The sequence below is a fragment of the Ursus americanus genome, chromosome 33 (genome assembly GCF_024610735.1).
Source record: "Ursus americanus isolate L20-20 chromosome 33, mUrsAme1.1.p, whole genome shotgun sequence".
Classification (NCBI taxonomy): domain Eukaryota; kingdom Metazoa; phylum Chordata; class Mammalia; order Carnivora; family Ursidae; genus Ursus; species Ursus americanus.
Genome location: NC_142159.1, coordinates 30,696,637 through 30,712,486, shown reverse-complemented (window position 1 = coordinate 30,712,486; position 15,850 = coordinate 30,696,637). Strand labels below are relative to the sequence as shown.

Genomic DNA, 15,850 nt, shown 5'->3' with positions numbered 1-15,850 from the left:
CTCGGAGCACTCCGAAGCCTCTCGCTGTGAATCTACTTCAAGGGCTCACAAGTGGAACAGAGGTTCCTTTGATTGGCTTCCAAACCCCTACGATTCATTAGCATCCTAGGACTTGAATAATTTATAAGGTCAAAGGGTAACCGGGTGTTTTTTTTTTTATAAGAATAGTTTTTTATTATATTACGTTAGTCACCATACAGTACATCCCTAGTTTTCGATGTAAAGTTCCATGATTCATTAGTTGCGTATAACACCCAGTGCACCATGCCATACATGCCCTCCTTACTACCCATGACCAGCCTACCCCATTCCCCCACCCCCCTCCCCTCTGAAGCCCTCAGTTTGTACTGGGTTTTGAGAGGTTTCCCCGTTTTTCTCATTCACGAACCACTCCTCAGTTTTGCCGTTTGACAGAAGCACAGGGAAGTGATTGAGTTGAAATCCCCTGAAAGCTCCAGGTGGTTCTTACCCATTGTCTCCCACCTCAGGAGCAGACCCCAAGATCACTTGTGCTTTTGGGTGCCGATCCTGCCAGGCCCGGTGGCAGGCCAACTTTTAGGAGAGGAGGGTCGCTCTTGCTTCAAGATGCTGGGGCTCAGATCCCGGGCTGCAAACCTGAGCCTTCAGCTCACCCAGCAGCACTGGGTACTCATTCCACACGTTTCCGTCTTTCTCTTTTATAACCTGGGAGCATGGGTCCTAACGTGAGTCCTTGGGTGCGCTGGGGACCAGCAGAGAGGTTCGGGGGACCCTTCCAGCTTCTCCGCCTCACACGGAGATTCCCCTTCTGCACACACAAGGTGCCTGTCGCCAGGACAAGCCCCTAGAGAAACTGTGGTTGTCTCTGTGGCTCATACTTTAATCTTACATTTAACACAACTGGGGTTCTGTTTGGGAGTAGCACTGATTTTTAGCACATGGAAGCAAACACAGCAAGCTGATTTTGTTGGCGAGTCTTTGAGGAAATTGCAAGCCAGTGAGCAGGACACCGCAGACTCCCTTTGCCCTTACAAGGCTCAGGCTCCAGCAGACCTGGCTTGTTTTGGAAAAAACAAAAACTAAAACATTCAAGGGCCTCTCCAGGTTCCTAAAGGCCTGTCCTAATCCTTTGATATTTAATCCTTTCTTTTGATGCACCTACCTGTTACCTTCCTCCTTTGAGATTTGCAGTTTCTCTTCACAGTTGACTGCCTTGTGTTTGCATGGTACCGCCCCCAGAACCACAGAGCCACTGAGCTGCACAGACTCCGGGGCTTGGGGGGCCCTGGGCTGGGGTGGGGCGGCGGGGGGGCTTTCCATGTGTGGGTGGTTTGCTGATAAACATTTTCTTGTTATGGTGGTTGGGATACTGAGAGGCCATCAATCCAGTGTGATCTGGAAAGCTGGGTAAGGGTCTACCATGGACTTCAGACAGACCAACAGGAGGCCAGAGAACATGCAGTAGAGGGCTCCCCAGAAGGCAGGATGGGGGGCTGCAGGTGTGCTGATACCGCCATGTCCCCGGTGCTGGGTGCCCTGGCAGGTGCAGAGGAGACTCACAGAGCAGGTGACCAAGAGGCCAAGTCTCAGACAGTCAGTGGGTATGGGGTGGGGAGAACAGCCTCAGTCATTCCACTCAGTGACTCTTGCCAAACATTGGATATACCGTCTCAGGATCTTACAGTGGGCAGCCATGCAAGGGCCAACTCAGTATGCCTTTTGGGTTCAGTGGGAGCAGGGGTAGGGAAGGGGTGTCTGAGGAGGCCCGCGGGACAAGACGGATGGTGCAGGACTGAGTTTCCAGCGTGTAGGGCATGGCCACGGCAGAGCCAAACTGACCTTGGCCCTCCAAAGAGCAGAGCTGAGCCCCACCATTGCCCAGAACATGCAGCTGTCCCTGCACCCCCAGAAGTCAGCCTCCCTCCCTCAGAGTCTGAAACCAAGACCACTCTGGCCGGGGTTGACCCTCTATCCTGTTCAGAGCCTCTTTGAATTAAGTCCCTCCAGTAAATGATGCCTCTCCTCCAGGGATGGGTGCGTGCCCCTGAGAAGATGTGGGAGAGCAGGAAGGCTCCCCAGGCAGGGTTCCCAGGGAAGACAGCCAAGCGCCTTTGTGTGTGTCCATGTGGGTCTGCTGGGGGGTGGGGGCGATAAAGGCGTGATGTTTTCTTGTCATCTGCATCAGAATCTGGTCCCTTCTATCCTGGCAGAAACAGGCTCCACAGGCAGAGAAGGGCATCCACAGGGAAGGGAGGCCAAGGCCAGAATGTTGGTTTGCCGGCTTGCTTCCCCAGCAACCCCCCGAGCCAGTCTCTGGTCCTGTGTCCTCACCAGAACCAGGAGGGAACTGGCATTCCTGAGGAGTGGTAATGCATCCTCCCGCGTAAAGGATGAGAAGTACACCTCTACCCTCCCTGCTCTGTGGCCGTCGAAGCCCCCTCTCTAGAGGCAGCAGCTGCTTGAACACTTACAGAACACTTATTTTTTTATAATATTTTTTTATTATGTTGGATGGATAATCCGTTTAATGTACTTTTGGATCCTATTAGCCAGGATCTTGTTGAGGATTTTGGCATCCATATTCATTAGGGAAATCGGTCTGTAATTCTCCTTTTTGATGGGGTCTTTGCCTGGTTTGGGGATCAAGGTAATATTGGCCTCATAGAATGAGTTTGGTAGCTGACCTTCTGTTTCTATTTTTTGTAATAGCTTTAGGAGAATAGGTATTATTTCTTCTTTGAATGTTTGGTAGAATTCCCCAGGAAAACCATCCGGGCCTGGAGTTTTGTTATTTGGAAGGTTGTTTATCACTGACTCAATCTCTTCATAATTAATTGGCCTGTTTAAGAAATCAAGTTTTTCCTGTTTCAGTCTTGGTAGTTTATAGGTTTCCAGGAAGGCCTCCATCTCTTCCAGATTGCTTAATTTATTGGCATATAGCTGTTGGTAAAAGTTTCTAATAATCCTTCCAATTTCCTTGGTGTTGGTTGTGACCTCTCCTTTTTCATTGATAATTTTATTAATTTGGGTCCTTTCTCTATTCTTCTGGAGAAGTTTGCCAGTGGTTTGTCAGTTTTATTGATTCTTTCAAAGAACCAGCTTCTAGTTCTGGTGATCTGCTCTACTGTACTCCTGGTTTCCTGCCTCTCATGGGGCCCAGCACCATTTGAAATCTAAGGATTGGAGTGTGTTTTCTAGACAGTGGCGGTATTGTGGTCATACTGAGTACAACTCATAACAGACACCAGTGTTTCTCAATTGGTCACAACATTTAATCCGGCTGTTCTGAAACTTGCAGTGGCTTATACAGTCTGTCACTCAAGTGCAGTTCCCTTTGTGTGGCTGTAGACTCTCCTAAGTGGATTTTGAGGCCATTTTCAAGCAGCAGCAGCAACAACAATAACAACAACAAAACCCCAAAAAACAAAACAAAACCACACAAAATCTTAGCAATAGATCACATCACGCACTTTGGCCTCAGCAGAGGGTGGACCCAGTGTTGTAAGAGGTACCTTCCTAAGAGGAGCGCGACTGCCACCTGGATGGGGGGAGCAGCAGCGGGGCCTCTCAGGATGTATTTGGGGTTTGTTTCTTCTCTCACGCGGGCTCCATCACGTGCAGAAGACCAGGTCCTGTGTAGGGTGCTGATCGACCAGAGGTGGACAAGACAGACGCCAGGCCTTAAAGAGCTCCTGTTTCCTGGGCTGAGCCCTAGGACACATCAATGGGAAGACAGTGGAGGAGGAGCTGGGAGGAGACCCTGAGCGGGTTTGTTCACCTCCCTGAGCGGGTTTGTTCACCTCCCTGAGCCTCGGATTTCTCACCTATACATGGCACTCACACCTCCAGAGCCACAGGGGACTGAATGGCAACGTGGCCGTGGGGCGCATATAAAGTGCCCTGCATGGTGTGCTCTCAGGGGACAGGTAAATGCAGGTGCTGCTGTGGCCCTGATGCTGCTGGTAATGGGCTGCTTTTCTCCACCTCTTTTTCCCCACAGGGCCATCCAGGAGATCCTGCTCACCAGCTCAGAAGGCCTGTGCCCTGGAGCCTCAAGTGAGAGGAGCCGTTTTGATAGTGACTCGCAGCTGGCCATGGAGCTGTCTGCCAAAGAGCTGGAGGAGTGGGAGCTCCGGCTCCAGGGGAGGAGGAGGAGCTCCAGTAAGTCTTACAGCTGTCTCTCATGGAGAAATAGACCTTTCTGCTCACGGGCTGCACAAAGCAGGGCTTCTGGGCTGCACGCGGGTGCTGCATCACTCGTGCCCTGGGGCTGAAACAAATCAACAAATCATAAAATGGGCAGAAGATATGAACAGACACTTCTCCAACGATGACATACAAATGGCTAACAGACACATGAAAAAATGTTCAAAATCATTAGCCATCAGGGAAATTCAAATCAAGACCACACTAAGATACCACCTTATTCCAGTTAGAATGGCAAAAATTGACAAGGCAAGAAACAACAATTGCTGGAGAGGATGTGGAGAAAGGGGATCCCCCTACATTGTTGGTGGGAATGCAAGTTGGTACAGCCACTCTGGAAAACAGTGTGGAGGTCCCTTAAAAAGTGAAAAAGTGAGCTACCCTATGACCCAGCCATTGCACTTCTGGGTATTTACCCCAAAGATACAGACGTAGTAAAGAGAAGGGCCATATGCACCCCAATGTTCATAGCAGCATTGTCCACAATAGCTAAATCATGGAAGGAACCGAGATGCCCTTCAACAGATGACTGGATTCAGAAGTTGTGGTCCATATATACAATGGACTATTACTAAGCTATCAGAAGGAACGAGTTCTCAACATTTGCTGCAACATGGACGGCACTGGAGGAGATAATGCTAAGTGAAATAAGTCAAGCAGAGAAAGACAATTATCGTACGATTTCTCTCATCTATGGAAGATAAGAACTAGGAAGATCGGTAGGGGTAGAAAGGGATAAAAAAGGGGGGTAATCAGAAGGGGGAATGAAGCATGAGAGACTATGGACTCTGAGAAACAAACTGAGGGCTTCAGAGGGGAGGGGGTGGGGGAATGGGACAGGCTGGTGATGGGTAGTAAGGAGGGCACGTATAGCATGGTGCACTGGGTGTTATACGCAACTAATGAATCATCGAACTTTACATCGGAAACCGGGGATGTACTGTATGGTGACTAACATAATAAAAAACCATTAAAAAATAGAATGACAATAAATAGAGGTCCATAAAACTATAAAACTCAGCCCTGGGGGTGCCTGGGTGGTTCATCGGCTAAGCGACTGCCTTCAGCTCAGGTCATGATCCTAGGGTCCTAGGATGGAACACCACATGGGGCTCCCTCCTCAGCGGGGAATCTACTTCTCCCTCTCCGTCTCTTCTCCCACTTGTGCTCTCTCTCTCAAATAAATAAAGTCTTTAAAAAATTTTTAAAAAACCACTTAGCCCTGGCCTTTACTGTTTGGGGGGAGCATCAGAATGACTCAATATGGGATGTGAACAATCTCAAAAGCAGACCAGAATTCCCCTTCCCTATAAGTGCTCACAATAGGAAAGGGAAAGCGATAGATGTGACCATGCCTTTGAGGAAGAATCCAATGAAGTTAGTTCTTGGCACTGTGCTAGGCACTTTGGAGGAACAGGAAGGTCAGAGGGGCTGCCCAGAGGGACCCTCGGCTCCGTCAGAGGGAAAGAAGATGACACAAAGGGAACAACTAAGTGCTAACCTGACTAGCACAATCTCAAGAAATGTTAGTAAAGCACAGGATGAGCTGGGCCCTGAAGGATGTGCCATATTAAAACATCAAGCACACAGGAAGGAAACTTGTGGCATCAGGGCAGAGAGGGACACACCTCTTGAGGGATGGGAGAAAGCAATCCTGACACCATCCGAGGATACTGGAGACCAATGACGATTCATGGTTACTGGGAAAAGGTGGAGCTGAGCGTGGAAGGCTCTGGAAACTACCCATGAGGCATGAAAAGGTTTGGGGTCAACCCACATGTGCTGATGTAGAACAATCTTCAAGAGGTAGGAGTGAATGAGGAGCACAAAATACAAAACGTTGACTGGACACCACATACCACTTCTTTAACAAGGAAAGGGGCCTGTATGTTTGCACGTACAGAGGAATTTCTGAAAAACCCCAAGCAAACTATTAATCATGGCTGCTTCAGAGGAGCAGTGCCAGGAGTATGGGGTGGGAGCAGGAGACTTATTTTTTTTACCTATTTGAAGGCAAGGGGTGGAGGCAGAGAAAGGGAAGGAAGAGGTTGGGGGCGAGACGCCAGCAAAGGAGTTTGGGCTTGAAGCAGTAGGCTGGTAACCTTCCCTCTCCACTTCATCACAAATGTTGAAGATCGGTAAGTCGAGTAGCAGGTTAGATCAGAAAGCTCTAGAAATGGATGAAAGAAATGTGATGAGAGAGGCATGAAAGAGCAAATTTGGGTTAAGTGAGTAGAAGGATTGAAAAGAAACAAGTTCTCTTATTTTAATATAGAAGAAAAGACCACTGTCTTACATTAGTGGTCACGCACAGAAACTGCAATTTATCAAAAACAACAAAAAAAGGGGGAAACAGTAATATTGAAATCATTACCAAAAGAAATTTTATTTTTGCTGCTTTTTCAGTTTTGTAGGCCACATTATTTAGAGTTTGACAGAAGGAAAATGAAGAGTATAGAAGTAACGTCTACAGGGCAGATCTTCCCTCTTAGAAGGAAATGTATACACATACGAGTTATCATTCAGGATTTGAAGCAGGAATTACCATTCTCAAACACAACCCTCCAACCACCTGAACAATCCTGGAAGGATCCATTTGATGACAACACGTAGAATGATTCAGCAGACCACCAAGTGCAGCTCTGTCTTGTCAATCCCACGGCAAATGCTAACATGCTCTCGGGTTTCGGTCAAGCTGAACTTCGCTGGGGCATGCTGGTCTCAGCAAAGACATCGCAACAAGGATCTTATCGTGTACCCACACATGAGCATTCAAGAAGGCAAACCCTCAATGGTTTACAGTATTTGGCCCAGTGTTCTAAAGACCGCCACATCCAAGGCAAATCAGGAGGTATAGAATAGGGTGACGGGGCTGTTGCTGTGGCTTTACAGGAGATCCCCCAACCCATGGCTGAGCCCTGGGACTTCCTGTCTGGGTGCCAGTGATTATCTTCAAAGCTGGAGGCCAGCTGGGAGGAAAAGTGGTCTGTTGGGCCACTTGATTAAGTGTTAATTGGAGAATTTTCCACTGAGCATACATTTTGCAGTGCAGCTAAGGAAGGAGGAAAAAAAACAATGTCACTCTTGCAAATAGTCTATGGGGAAACGCCTGTTCTATGAAGAAGCCCACTGCCCACAGGCCCACCAAAATGGACAAAGCGTTAGTCTACAAATGTGCAAGGAGTGGGCTCCTAATCCATCCCGGATGGTGGCGTTCTTCCCCTGCCGCTGTGAGAGAGCTGCCTGCATATGACAGTCCTGCCCTCTATTAAGACTTCAGAAGCTTCCAGGGGCAACAGTTGGCCCTAATGAGGATTTGAGCAAGGTAAGCAGATATCTGTTCTCTTTTATTCCCGGATCTTGGTCCGTATAGTCAGAAGGGTGCTTCATTGGCCATGTTTCTGTGGAGCCAGCGGGGGTGGGATGGTCTAGAGCAGGGGCAGCCAATGGTAGCCCACAGCGCCCACCACCTATCTGCATAAATACACTTTCACTGGGAACACAGACACTGCCGTTCGTTTACATGTTGTCCGTGGCTGCTTTCACAATACAATGACCAAGCTGAACTGTGACAGGACCATATGGCCTGCCAAGATTAAGATCGTTTTTATTAGTCCCTTTCCAGAAAAGTCTGCCGACCTCTGGCTTAGAGGCTGGTAGCAGGACTGGTAAGTTCCTACTTCATCAAATCCCACCCTACCCGTCACAACTTCTACCTCCACTTTCATAGAATGGAGGTGGCCCTCCATCTGGGGAACAAAAGAGTCCAGGAACAGCATATTGGGAAAAAGTCTAAACTGTGCTGCCGTCACTTAGAAGAAGTTGGCTGGTTCCCTCTGACCCGTCCACCACATGGTCAGGACTGTGCTTGGCTGTTGGAGACCAGCTCAAACCCCGTGGTTTGATGTAAAATGAGAATACAGCACAGGTGCTCTAGGCTTTTGGTGCTATAAATGTGGGGGTCCCTAGGGGGACTGACTCACATGGCCAGGCTTACACGAACAGATACTGTAGAGTTATGGGGTGCCCTCACTGCAATGAGAAAGACAAAGAAATGAGCTCTTATTTTATTTTAGTCATGCAGGATTGGGGGGGGGGGTCAGATTCACCAGTGGACAAGGATGGTTGTACCTGGCTGGGAGGCTGGAGAGAGTCAGTCATTTGAAATGAGAAGTTTGGAGAAGAACAAGCCACTGTTCTGGCCAGCACCAAAGAACTTTCACGGGCCATGAGCTGACTTGGTCTTGGCTTGGGCTCAGCCTGGAACACTGGGTTTGTCTGGCCCAGCAAGGAATTTTTCCCAGAACTAAAGAGTGTAACCACCTCACGGGAAGGGACACAGAAACCAGGAAGAGGTTCCACTGGGCCCTGTTCCATTCTGCTGGCCACTGACATGACTTCTCCCGATCTTTGAGTATGAAAAGGAGCGCCTGCATTACTGTGACTTCACAGGGTGAGCACACTGAGATCTGGCAACTTTAGGTTTTATTCCCTCAGCAAGATATAAATCTCCTAATTAATCATCAATCAAATCATCAAAGCCTAACAGAGAGGTGGGTTTAGTTTACACTCTCATAAAAGGAGCTCAACTTTTCCAGAGTCAATTTTGAGATCAGTCCTAGGTGTCTGACAGCATCTTTCTCCTGCACATAATAGCTACAGATGAGGGGCGCCTGGGTGGCTCAGGTGGCTAAGCAACCGTCTTTGGCTTGGGTCATGATCCCAGGACCCTTGGATCGAGCCCCACATCTGCCCGGCTCAGCGGAGAGTCTGCTTCTCTCCCTGCCTCTGCCCCTTCCCCCGTTGTGCTTTCTCTCTCACTTGCTCTCTCTCAAATAAATTAATTACACTCTTTAAAATAAAATAAAAAAAGCTATGGATGAACACTTGATTTCCTACCAAAATCAAAATAGGAGCAAAGAGTAACATAAAATTTACAAAGCTTTTATTTATTTATTTATTTTAAGATTTTTATTTATTTATTTGGCAGTGAGAGAGGAAACACAAGCAGGGGGAGTGGGAGAGGGAGAAGCAGGCTTCCCGCTGAGCAGGGAGCCCGACCTGGGGCTTGATCCCAGAACTCTGGGATCATGACCTGAGCCGAAGGCAGACACTTAATGACTGAGCCACCCAGGTGCCCCCAAAGCTTTTACTTTCTTGTTAATAAAAGAGTGTGCTTAATATTTAAAATGATCACAATTAATACAGTAGAGTTTTTTCCTTGAACTGGTGAAGCTGATCCACTGGACAGGTGTGTATATAGTGGTGCATGTTAAAAGCCTTCAATAAATTACTGACCTTAGAACCGAAGCTACAAACACCCTATGTCAGAAAATACCTTCTGCTTTCTGTCTTACATTTAATTTCATTGGACACAGAAGATTCAAAAAGAATGTCTTTCTTCTTAATGAGCAGAAAACTGTAAAACTTTTCAGAGAGAGAAATTTTTTCTGCTTAGAAGTTTTTTTTACATAAATGATTAAACAAGACATACATAATATAAAATACCTAAAGAGAAGAAAAAGTATTAAAATATTAAAGTGTTTAATTCTGACTTAATATATTCTTTAGCAATTCTTATCGGCCAGATTCCTTCACAAACACCCTCACTTAAGTATCACAGAACCCTTGTGAAATGGGCTCCAGGCGCCCGTTTTACAGATGAGAAAACAAAATCTTATTAAATTTGCCCAGGGTCATCTACGTATTAAGTAGACTTCCCATTAAATCACACTGATTCAAAAACGATTCTGTAAAACCCAAACATGAAGAAAATCCAGAAACGTAATGTCTAAAAACCAACAGAATATTTAGATGTAATTTGCCTTCATTTTCCCAATTAATACTTCCCAATTCATAATTGTAAAGATTGCAAGCGCCAATACAAAGGATCAAATAACTGAACTCTGCCACTGTTAAAAACTATTATTGTTAATACCTGAGAGACCACTAGGTGAGAGAATGCAGAAAAACTGTAAAGGGCGTCTATTTCAACCATTTCATGGGCCTGTTGTGCTCTGCCCCTGGAGACCACTGGTCTTGTCCTGTTGCAAGAGACTGGGGGCTTCTTGCTCCCGCTGCTGGCCGATGAGCGCCCTCTAGGGGTAGTTTATGAAAGCTCGTCAGTCCTTAACATGGGGAGGAAATTCTATACCCCATTAATATGAAAGCCTCAAATCACTCTCCTCCAAAACCGTGCTACTGAAAACGGTGCAGACACTTATTACTGAAAATTTGTAAATAAGGAGCTCAATGAAAGTACAAATCCGCAGGCAAGATGTGAAAAAAAAACAAAAACAAAAAACCATAGACCGTTCCCCACTCCTTGTGGAAGCTGGACTGGGCAAGTAATCTGGTCATTGGCCAACTGAATAGCTTAAATAACACTTAATTTGAAGATTAGAAAGGGGTCACTGGTTATGGAAATGATAAAACCAGTTTTCAAGGGGTCCAAAATCACATCAAATCTCAGTAGCTACAGAGCATGTTTTCAGAAATAAAAAATGCCTTTCATTTTAGCAAATACCTTATTTCCTTCCTACCAGTTCTGAAACTACTTTACCATGAAACAGCCCTACAAGTGTTTTCTTTTTATTTCATAAAAGTAAATTCAATTTCTAAACATAAAAATAACTTTAGATCTCCCTTTCAGACTCCTGTACTCAGTTCGTCATTAAAGTTATGTATTTAAAGTTTAAACCTGTGTTTAAATACTCACGTAGTTTTTATTAAACAGAGCTTTAAAAAACACCTGGCAGCAATGCATTTTTTTCCTGAAAAAAAAAAAAGATTATTTTCAAACCATTCAAAAATTCTAAAACCCCTATTTATTTAAAACTGTTGGCAATTTGCGTCCTCAAATTCCACAGGATAAGAGAGAAAAGAGAGGCGCTCTGGCGAGGCTTTTGTGTGTCTGGTCGCGCTTCCTTCCCGGAGTCAGAATTGAGCCCAGTTTGTGTTTTTTCCAACGCTTCCAAATACTGCTCTCCACTTGGGAGTTAGCAGCGTCAGACACACCTCCTTTTGTTAATGTATTTATTTTTTTTGGAAAGAGGCTTTGAGAAGAAAAAAACCACGGGCCGGAGAGATACGGACTAGAAAATAAACACACATTGTGGTTTCTGTATCCTGAATGGATCGTGAATGATACGTAACCTGTAGAGTCGTGCCTCTATCAACCCTAGTTGTACTCCGTGGAGACTGCCTTGCACTCTCCCTCTTGTGGACTCCAAAGCAGAAGTTTGGTCGCTTAGTTCCAGCATCACACAGACATCAAGCGTTCCGGACATGGTGAAAGTTTCCCTTTAAGTTACAACGGGAATGCAAAAAATCACCGTATGGACTCCTCCCTGGGTAGTGCGGGAACGCCATTTATAGCTATTTGCTGTCCTCTTGTGCAGTGAAGTTTTAGATTCTTGCAGTCCCAGAAGTGTGAACCAGCGGCATCCACATCACCTGGGATTGGGAGATTGTTAGAAATATAGTGTCTTGGGCCTCACTCCAGATCTGCTGAACCAGGATCTACATTTTAATGGTATCTCCAGTTACTAGAGTGTCCATTAAAGTTTGAGAAGCAGTGCTGGAAATGAGTAAGTCTCAGGAAGAGATGTGGTATCTATCAGAGTGAGCTGGGTTATGCTGTAGTAACAAACAAGCTCCAAATCCAGTGGCTTAAAATAAACAGATTTGGGGGAGGAGTTAAGATGGCGGAGGAGTAGGAGACACCGTTTTCAGCCGGTCCTCCGAGTCGAGCTGGATAGGTACCAGACCAGCCTAAACAACCACGGAACCAGCCTGAGACGCAGGAAGACGCATCTGGATCTCTACAAATGAACATCTCCAGCGCTGAGTATTGAGGTACGAAGCGGGGAGCCATGAAACTGTGCACAGATATCGGAAGATAAACGGAAGGGGGAGGGAGCCGCCGCGTTCGGGCGCCGGGAAGTGGTAGCCACTTGCACGGGGGAGCGGGCGGGGCTCGCAGACGGCACCCGCAAAACAGCAGACTGAGACCGTGAGCCGGGTGCGCGCGCCACCAGGCATCTCGCGGAACACCGGAATCCCGGTGCGCTCACTGGATCCAGACTGAGACCGGGAGATCCGGGAGCGCGCGCGGGGCGGCTGGCGGTTGGTGGCTGGCGTCATTAGAAACACAAAGGACAGAGACGCACCGGCCCTGGAAGTGAGGGCTGGGACGCCGGGTGTGGGGCGCACATCCCGGGACGCTGCAGGGTTGAGCAGCACCAACAGTAACAGAGTTAAAGTGGCCAGAACATCAGTGGAGAATGGGCCGCAATCCCTCTGTTCCGTGACAGAGGCTGAAATTCGGCCGCTGCTGCTCTGACTCTCAGAAGAGGCACAGCAAACCGCCAGGGAAAGCTGCCAGAGAACAAAAGCCTGGAAATACCGGCTCAGGGAGTGCCCATCCCCATCCCCCCTTGCGGGGGACACGGAGACTCTACCCAAACAGGGTTGCCTGAGTATCGGTGCGGCAGGCCCCTCCCCCAGAACACAGAAGGCAGGCTGAAAAATCAAGAAGCCCACAACCCGGGGCGCCTGGGTGGCGCAGTCATTGAGTGCCTGTCTCCGGCTTAGGGCATGATCCCAGCGTTCCGGAAAGGAGTCCCTCATCGGGCTCCTCCGCTGGGAGCCTGCTTCTTCCTCTCCCACTCCCCTGCTTCTGCTCCCGTTCTTGCTGACTGTCTGTCTCCCTCTCTCAGATAAATAAATAAATAAAATCTTTAAAGAAGAAGCCCACATCTCTAAGATCCCTATAAAACAAGGGGCACGGCCTGGGACCCAGTCAATAATTTGGGCTCTGGACAACCCCGCAACCTCTCCTCATCAGAATGACAAGAAAAGAAGCCCCCCCCAGCAAAGAAAAGACAGTGAGTCTGTGGCCTCTGCCACAGAAATAATGGATATGGATGTAACCAAATTATCAGAAATGGAATTCAGAGTAACAATGGTCAAAATTATGAGCAGAATTGAAAAAAGTATTAACGAAAAGGCTTCTGAGAATATAGAATCCCTAAGGTCAGAAATGAGAGCGAATTTGACAGAAATTAAAAATTCTATGAGCCAAATGCAGGCAAAACTAGAGGCTCTTACGGCCAGGGTCACCAAAGCAGAGGAAAGGGTTAGTGAATTGGAGGATGGGTTAATAGAGGAAAAAATGAAAATAGAAGATGATTTTAAAAAAATCCATGTCCACGAATGTTGGCTACGGGAGATTACTGACTCAATGAAACGATCCAATGTTAGAATCATCGGCATCCCCGAGGGGGTGGAGAAAAACAGAGGGCTAGAAGAGATATTTGAACAAATTGTAGCTGAAAACTTCCCTAATCTAGCAAGGGAAACAAACATTCGTGTCCAAGGCACGAGAGGCAGAGAGGACCCCTCCCAAGCTCAACCACGACAAACCTATGCCACGTCACGTCATAGTGCAATTCGCAAATATTAGATGCAAGGATACAGTATTGAAAGCGGCCAGGGCAAAGAAATTTCTCACGTACCAAGGCAAAGACATCAGAATTACGTCAGACCTGTCTACACAGACCTGGAATGAGAGAAAGGGTTGGGGGAGCATTTTTAAAGCTCTTTCAGAGAAAAACATGCAGCCAAGGATCCTTTATCCAGCAAGGCTGTCATTCAGAACCGATGGAGAAATAAAGACATTTCAGAATCGCCAGTCACTAACCAATTTTGTAACCACGAAACCAGCCCTACAGGAGATATTACAGGGGGTTCTATAAAAGTAAAAAGGCCCCAAGAGTGATACAGAACAGAAAGTCGCAGCCAATACAAACAAAGACTTTACTGACAACATGGCATCATTAAAAGCATATCTCTCAGTACTCAGTCTTAATATTAATGGCTTAAATTCTTGCTTAAAACGCCACAGGGTTGCAGATTGGATAAAAAGAAATGACCCATCCATTTGCTGTCTACAAGAGACTCATTTCGAACCCAAAGATGCATTCAGACTGAGAGTAAGGGGATGGAGTACCATCTTTCACGCAAATGGACCTCAAAAGAAAGCTGGGGTAGCAATTCTCATATCAGATAAATTGGATTTTAAACTACAGACTATAGTTAGAGACGCAGAAGGGCACTATATTATTCTTAAAGGAAGTATTCAACAAGTGGATATGACAATTATAAATATATATGCCCCCAACAGGGGAGCAGCAAGATACACAAGCCAACTCTTAACCAGAATAAAGAGACATATAAATAAAAATACATTAATAGTAGGGGACCTCAACACTCCACTCTCAGAAATAGACAGAACACCCTGGCAAAAACTAAGCAAAGAATCAAAGGCTTTGAATGCCATACTCGACGAGTTGGACCTCATAGATATATATAGAACACTACACCCCAGAACCAAAGAATACTCATTCTATTCTAATGCCCATGGAACATTCTCAAGAATAGACCATGTTCTGGGACACAAAACAGGTCTCAGCTGATACCAAAAGATTGAAATTATCCCCTGCATATTCTCAGACCACAACACTCTGAAATTGGAACTCAACCACAAGGAAAAATTTGGAAGAAACTCAAACACTTGGAGACTAAGAACCATCTTGCTCAGGAACGACTCGATAAACCAGGAAATCAAAAATCAAATTAAACAATTTATGGAGACCAATGAGAATGAAAATACAAGAGTCCAAAACCTATGGGATACTGTAAAGGCAGTCCTAAGGGGGAAATACATAGCCATCCAAGCCTCACTCAAAAGAATAGAAAAATCTAAAATGCAGTTTTTATATTCTCACCTCAAGAAGCTGGAACAGCAACAGAGGGACAGGCCTAATCCACACACGAGGATGCAGTTGACCAAAGCTAGAGCTGAAATCAATCAAGTAGAAACCAGAAGTACAGTAGAGCAGATCAACAGGACTAGAAGCTGGTTCTTTGAGAGAATCAATAAAATTGACAGACCACTGGCAAGACTTATCCAAAAGAAAAGAGAAAGGACCCAGATTATTAAAATTATGAATGAAAAAGGAGAGGTCACAACGAACACCATTGAAATTGGAAGGATTATTAGAAATTTTTATCAACAGCTATATGCCAATAAACTAAGCAATCTGGAAGAGATGGAATCCTTCCTGGAAACCTATAAACTACCAAGATTGAAACAGGAAGAAATTGATTTCTTAAACAGGCCAATTAATTATGAAGAAATTGAGTCAGTGATAAACAACCTTCCAAATAACAAAACTCCAGGCCCGGATGGTTTTCCTGGGGAATTCTACCAAACATTCAAAGAAGAAATAATACCTATTCTCCTAAAGCTATTTCAAAAAATAGAAACAGAAGGAAAGCTACCAAACTCATTCTATGAGGCCAATATTACCTTGATCCCCAAACCAGGCAAAGACCCTCTCAAAAAGGAGAATTACAGACCGATTTCCCTAATGAATATGGACACCAAAATCCTCAACAAGATACTTGCAAATAGAATCCAACAGTTCATTAAAAGGATTATCCACCACGATCAAGTGGGATTCATACCTGGGATGCAAGCGTGGTTCAATATTCGCAAATCAATCAGTGTGATACATCATATCAACAAGAAAAGACTCAGGAACCATATGATCCTCTCAATCGATGCCGAAAAAGCATTTGACAAAATACAGCATCCTTT

General features: G+C 46.0%; 1 long non-coding RNA gene across 3 annotated transcripts; it reads right to left on the bottom strand.

The window, feature by feature from the left end:
- Window positions 1–1,841: 1,841 nt before the first annotated feature.
- Window positions 1,842–11,497, bottom strand: LOC148107258 (uncharacterized). Of its 3 annotated transcripts, none has more exons than XR_015722673.1 (3): window positions 8,169–11,497; window positions 6,189–7,237; window positions 1,842–4,249 (listed from the first exon to the last, which is right to left on the bottom strand). It is a non-coding gene; the product is annotated as an uncharacterized LOC148107258 (long non-coding RNA). The 3 variants fall into 3 exon arrangements; XR_015722672.1 differs by having other exon boundaries at window positions 6,189–10,283; window positions 10,904–11,497; XR_015722674.1 differs by having other exon boundaries at window positions 6,189–6,355; window positions 10,904–11,497.
- Window positions 11,498–15,850: the final 4,353 nt, after the last annotated feature.